The sequence below is a fragment of the Ailuropoda melanoleuca genome, chromosome 7 (assembly GCF_002007445.2).
Source record: "Ailuropoda melanoleuca isolate Jingjing chromosome 7, ASM200744v2, whole genome shotgun sequence".
Taxonomy (NCBI): Eukaryota; Metazoa; Chordata; class Mammalia; order Carnivora; family Ursidae; genus Ailuropoda; species Ailuropoda melanoleuca.
Genome location: NC_048224.1, coordinates 47,576,765 through 47,582,175, shown reverse-complemented (window position 1 = coordinate 47,582,175; position 5,411 = coordinate 47,576,765). Strand labels below are relative to the sequence as shown.

Genomic DNA, 5,411 nt, shown 5'->3' with positions numbered 1-5,411 from the left:
CACCAGTGAACCCATCTAGGCCTGGGGCCTTCTCTGTTAGGTCATTAATTATCAATTCAATTTCTTTAATAGACATAGTCTATTCAGGTCGTCTATTACATGACCTCTTGATAGGAAGAGTTCATTCCATCTCTTTTGTTAAGATCTTTCAGGGGCTTCATATCTACCTTCTAAGTTTGGCATGTACCTTTTAGTCCACTGCCATTTTTTAATGCTCCAACTTCTTGCATATCTTACTACTTGGATTTTCCCCAAAATATCAAGCTCTGTCATATGCCTATGTATGCATAAGGGCTTTTTCCTGTGTTCCTAAAGTATCCTTTTCTAATTTGTATTTATCCTACTAAATTCAGCACTCCACAGAAGCCTTTCCTGATGTCTCCAGGTAATTTACCAGTCCCGTTCATCTTATACAATAGAAAAACAAAATTATTCTTTAAAATTATAAGAAAAAAAGCCAAATTTTTAAACAGTTCTTTTAAATTTTCAGTGTAATTCAAGATGTACAATGAAATAAACTATAAAATACTGACCCGGTTGTAGATAGTGTCCTTTATAAATTCAGTATCAAAGACAGACAGACAAGACACATTTTGACACAGCGTATCAACAATGATACAAACACTGAACAATAAAATATCATTTCAAAATAAAGGTTAAGTATATATCAAGACTGAAGGCAAACTTGAGTACTCATTTAGGTGTAATTAGATACTTAGAGACATCACTTTCTCAGAAGTGTTTGTATATGAAACATTTGAGTCTTTTTTTTTCTTTTTCTTTTTCTGAATGGTTAAAGGCTTAAACTCTAGAGTCATACAGACTTGGGGTAGACATTTGTTATAATCTGTGAGACCCTGGGCAAGTGATTAAACCATCTCAATTTCCTCATGGGATAAAAATAAATAGTAACTAGTTGTGATGGTAAAATGGTAATGATATTACTCGAATTATTAAAAAATGTTATTATATAGACTTCTCTTTCCCTTCATGTACAGTGTTTGAAAAAATGGGGTTCTTTGTTGTTTGTTTGTTTTTTTTTTACCATGGATCCTAGTACCCTGCAAATAATAACCTGTCGAACTCCTTCTCCAACATCATTCTTCCTTATTTTTTTTTATAACTTTGCCAAAACAGTAGACTATGGGCTGAACGGAGCAACATTTCAAGGAGAGTAATCCTTCTGAACCAGAAACTTTCCTTTTAGTAGTTATTAAAAATAAATTATGTCTAGAAAAATAATTGCTCATAATTATAGGTCTCCTAGACACACTTTGCAGGAAACATAAATGGTTTTGAGTACCTCAGAGATGTGGATATGAGAAAACAGGCAAGACAAAGATTTGGATCACCATAGTCATATGTGATATTATGGGCTACAATGTGTTCCTCTAAAATTCATATGTTGAAGTCCTAACCCCCAGGACCTCAGAATGTGACTGTATTTGGAGACAGGGTCTTTTTTTTNAAGGGGTTTTTTTTTTTTTTTTTTTTTTTTAGACAGTGTCTTTAAGGAGGTAATTAAGGTAGTGTGAGGTGGTTACGGTGGGTCCTAATTCAACATAACTGGTGCCCTTGTAAGAAGAGGAAATCTGGACACAGATGTATACAGACAGAAGACAATGTAAAAACATAGGAAGAAGATGGCACCTCCAATCAAGGAGAGAGGCCGGGACAGATTCTTCCCTGAGGCTCCTTAGAGGAAATCCCCTCTGCTGACTCTTGATCTTGGACTTCTTGCCTCCAGAACTGTAAGAAAAATAAACTTCTGTTATTTAAGCCATCCAGCCTGTGGTACCTTAGTGTGTAAGCCCTAGCAAGCTAATACATGTAGAAAGGAATACTAAGAATGTAAGCTCCACAAGGGGAGGAATTTTTGTCTTTTTTTGTTCATTGATGTATCCCAAGTACCCAGAGCAATGCCTGGCACATAATAGGTGCTCAGCAAATATTTGCTAAGTGAACTTAATAAATAAGCAGATTAATAAAATTCTTCCCACAGATGCTCTATTAAATACCATCAATGTTTCAGGAATGCTGTTTATTCTCATAAGACCTGAGAACCTGGACTCTCAGTGCTCTTACCAATTCTGTGTTTAATTGGTCTGCTGCCACAGCCCAAATATATAAAACCCTCTGGTGAAACTCCTGGTATGATTCAATTCCAGGAGTAATTTCTTAAAGACAAGAGCTAATAAGATAAAAATGCTGCCGAAATACAATAAATGTGAATTAGTCCACATAGAGAAACAGATAAACTTGTTAGTCCCATCCTGGGGAAAATACCACAAACAGATGTAACTTGTTGGTATTTGCTGTTCCCTGAAAAGTGTCTGACTAGCTGATTTCACTAAAGGCATTGAGAACAGCCTGGATTCACAATTTAAAGGAAAAAAAAAAAAAAGGATCCTCCTGTTGTTTTTTTAAAGCATGTCTTGCGTGGACACAGGAAAAAGACAGATTAAATTTCCTCTGACTTATTCAATTATATGCTTCGTGGTGCATGTATGTCTTTAAAACAAATCCATGTCTTAATATCATCACTATCACCATCAATCAATACTTAATTTAGTTCCATGAATATGCTAGGGAAATAACAGCAAAATAAAACATAAAAGGAATATGGGATCTATATTCTAATTCTAACTTATGTGCAAATAACCTTTAATAACAGCTAGAACAAAAAAATTCACCAAAATTCTAATAGTTCTTGATGTGGGGAACAAAGACAAAAGAAAAAAATTAAATTTCCTTACAACTTATAGCTCACTGACAAGTCCTCTAGAAACTCAACTGTTTTGATGTTAAAACTCTGCTAAGGGCAAAAGACAACTTTTGCTTAACATTATCCTGACCTCCAGGATCCTATAAGTCTACTTTAACATATAAAAATTCCTTTGGAAACTTCCTTTATCTTAACTCCCCCAAGATACATGTTGGCAATCATCCTCCAAACATATGGCCCACCGATATACATCTGAAGGGTCTCGTGACTAAGGTTTTACTAGATAGTAATAAATGACCTTTTCCTAACAATAGCTAGCCCCCTCAAGGTCCTAGAAACCTTGCTTCCAAAATTCCCTAGAGACTTACATATGCTAGAGAGACTTACGTTATCCCTAACCCCCTCCCAACTTGAAAGTATATAATCAGTCACCCATCATAACCCCAATGCAGTTCTTTCTGTCCACGGGTCCTGTCCCTGTCCTATAATAACACCACCTTTTTGCACCAAAGATGTCTGAAGAATTCTTTCTCCGCTGTCAACTTCAAACCCTAACATCTTTCCTATATCACATTTATACAGAATATGCATGAGAAAGCCAGAATACAGTAGTTTCATGGGCAGGCAAAATTCAGCATTTTAAAATCAAAATGTGGAAACATCCAACCTGCAGGTAATTTAAAAATCAAGTCAAAAGTTGTTCTTAGTTCTCAGTCAGCACTTGGGCCTGGAATTAGCTCTCCAACTGATGCAATCTGAAACCAGAGCCAACAAGTGTTTACCAAAGTCTTTGTCCCAAAGGGAAAGAAGCCTCTTCTCTAAATCTCCAGGAGTGATGCTGCTGGGATTGCTTTGAGACTTGAGCAAAGGGAGCAAGTAGAAGTACAAACATCAAAATCACTTTGAAACATTTTCTTTTCCAGCAAAGTGAAAGCCAAATAGTTTTTCATGATATGCAATTTGTAATCAAGCCCTCCTCTATTGAAGGATTTAATTAGCTGCTGGTGCATTTGCTCCTTTTTCCTGGGAACCACAGCATAAACAGGAAGTACATGCCTCTGGGGCTTATTCGTTGCGGAATGGAAAAAATGAAGATGTGGATTTTCTCAAGGATGATTTAGAGAGGAAGGATCATTAAATTACTGTACTCCCCTTCTTATCTTCTCCAGGAGGCTTATAAGCCAAACGACTACACAAGCTGTACTCCACAGGCAGGAAAATGCAAAGAGTTCTTTGCCCATATGTGCCTGGAAGTCAACTTTACAGCTGTCAGGCTTTTAGCACACACTCGAGTCTGCATCCCAAAGCAAAGATGATCTGTCACAGTCTTAACACCTGTTAGACCCGTGTGCGCTCCAGTTTCCATCCTGACAGTCACAAGGCTCTGGAGCTAAAATCAGAAAGCCTACCATTTCACATTAACCAAACACCACAGTGTTGGGTATTAAACAACCCAACAATGAGCCTATTAAGAAGAAGAAAAATGTACTCCCCACAAGGGAGATCTTTGTGGTGATGGAACAGCTCCGTAGCTTGATTGCAGTGGTGGTTACACCCATCTATGCATGCGATATAACGGCACAGAACTACACACACACACCTTGTGCTGCTGTCGATGTCCAGGCTTTGGTAACTTATTAGTTAAGTAAGGTGTAACTATTGGGAAAGTGGGTAGAGGGTACACATAATCTCTCTGCACCCTCTGCAACTTCTTGTGATATCTGCACTTATTTCAAAATAAAATGTTTTTTAAAAGTGGACCTTCTTGGGTACATCAACATACTTCAAACGTTTTGCATCTGGACAAGTCGTGGAGAATAAAACAGAGCCTGGTTTTCAAGGGTAAGGTTTCCCCCGCCACCCAACGGAGAGCTTGAGGCTGGGAATGCCCTTGCAGATGCTTTGCCTGGGATTCCGTTTCTGACCTCCGGCACTGCCTGTATCCCCCCCCCCCCGCCCCCGCCTCAAATTTAGGTCACACCTCAAGGCCACCTCCTTACGGAGGCCTTCTCTGCGCCCCCTAACTAAAGTAGACGCCCTCTGCGATTCTGAGTACCTCGGTCCCTTCACCTCGTTCTACGTACGTGGAAAGGTCTGGTTAGTTTGTCTCCTGTCTCCCTCATAAACTCCATGAGGGCCGGCACCGTGTCTGCCCCGCGCGCGCCATTGGGCGGGTGGCAGGTGCACGGAGAGGAGTTTGTTGAATAAACGCACCTCACTGGGATTCACTCCCTCCTGCTCGACGGCGTCGCGCCGCTTCCTCCCCCTCGCACCCACTGACCCTCTCAGGGGCGGCCCTCGGCCACACACAGGTGCCCCTCCACCTCCTCGCCTCCACTCGGACCCCACCCCCCCCAGGGAGGGCGCCATTTTCCTCTTACTCGTCTGCCCAGAAGCCTACTCTCCCTCGCGTGCATCTTTTCCTCAGGCCACCCCTTCAGCCCCCTCCCCAATATCTTCAGCCAGCGCCCCGCACTCCCCGGCGCCTACCCCTCCCTTCCGGTGCCGCTCCTGGGCCTGGACCCTGGCTTGGGGCCGCCCCGCCCCCCGGGCCACGCCCCTCAGCCCTACCGGGCCTCTCCGGAGGGGCGGGCGGACGGGCGGAGCGTGGGGGGGCGTGTCCCCCTCCGTCCTGAGCGTCGATTGGCCGGGCAGCGGGGAGGGGGCGAGACTGCAGCCTGGGTCT

At 41.8% G+C, this 5,411-nt stretch overlaps 1 long non-coding RNA gene across 1 annotated transcript; it reads right to left on the bottom strand.

The window, feature by feature from the left end:
- Positions 1 to 1,474: 1,474 nt before the first annotated feature.
- LOC117803020 lies at positions 1,475 to 5,280 on the bottom strand. Its single transcript, XR_004626569.1, has 2 exons — positions 5,216 to 5,280; positions 1,475 to 1,749 (listed from the first exon to the last, which is right to left on the bottom strand). It is a non-coding gene; the product is annotated as an uncharacterized LOC117803020 (long non-coding RNA).
- Between the last annotated feature and the right edge of the window lie 131 nt (positions 5,281 to 5,411).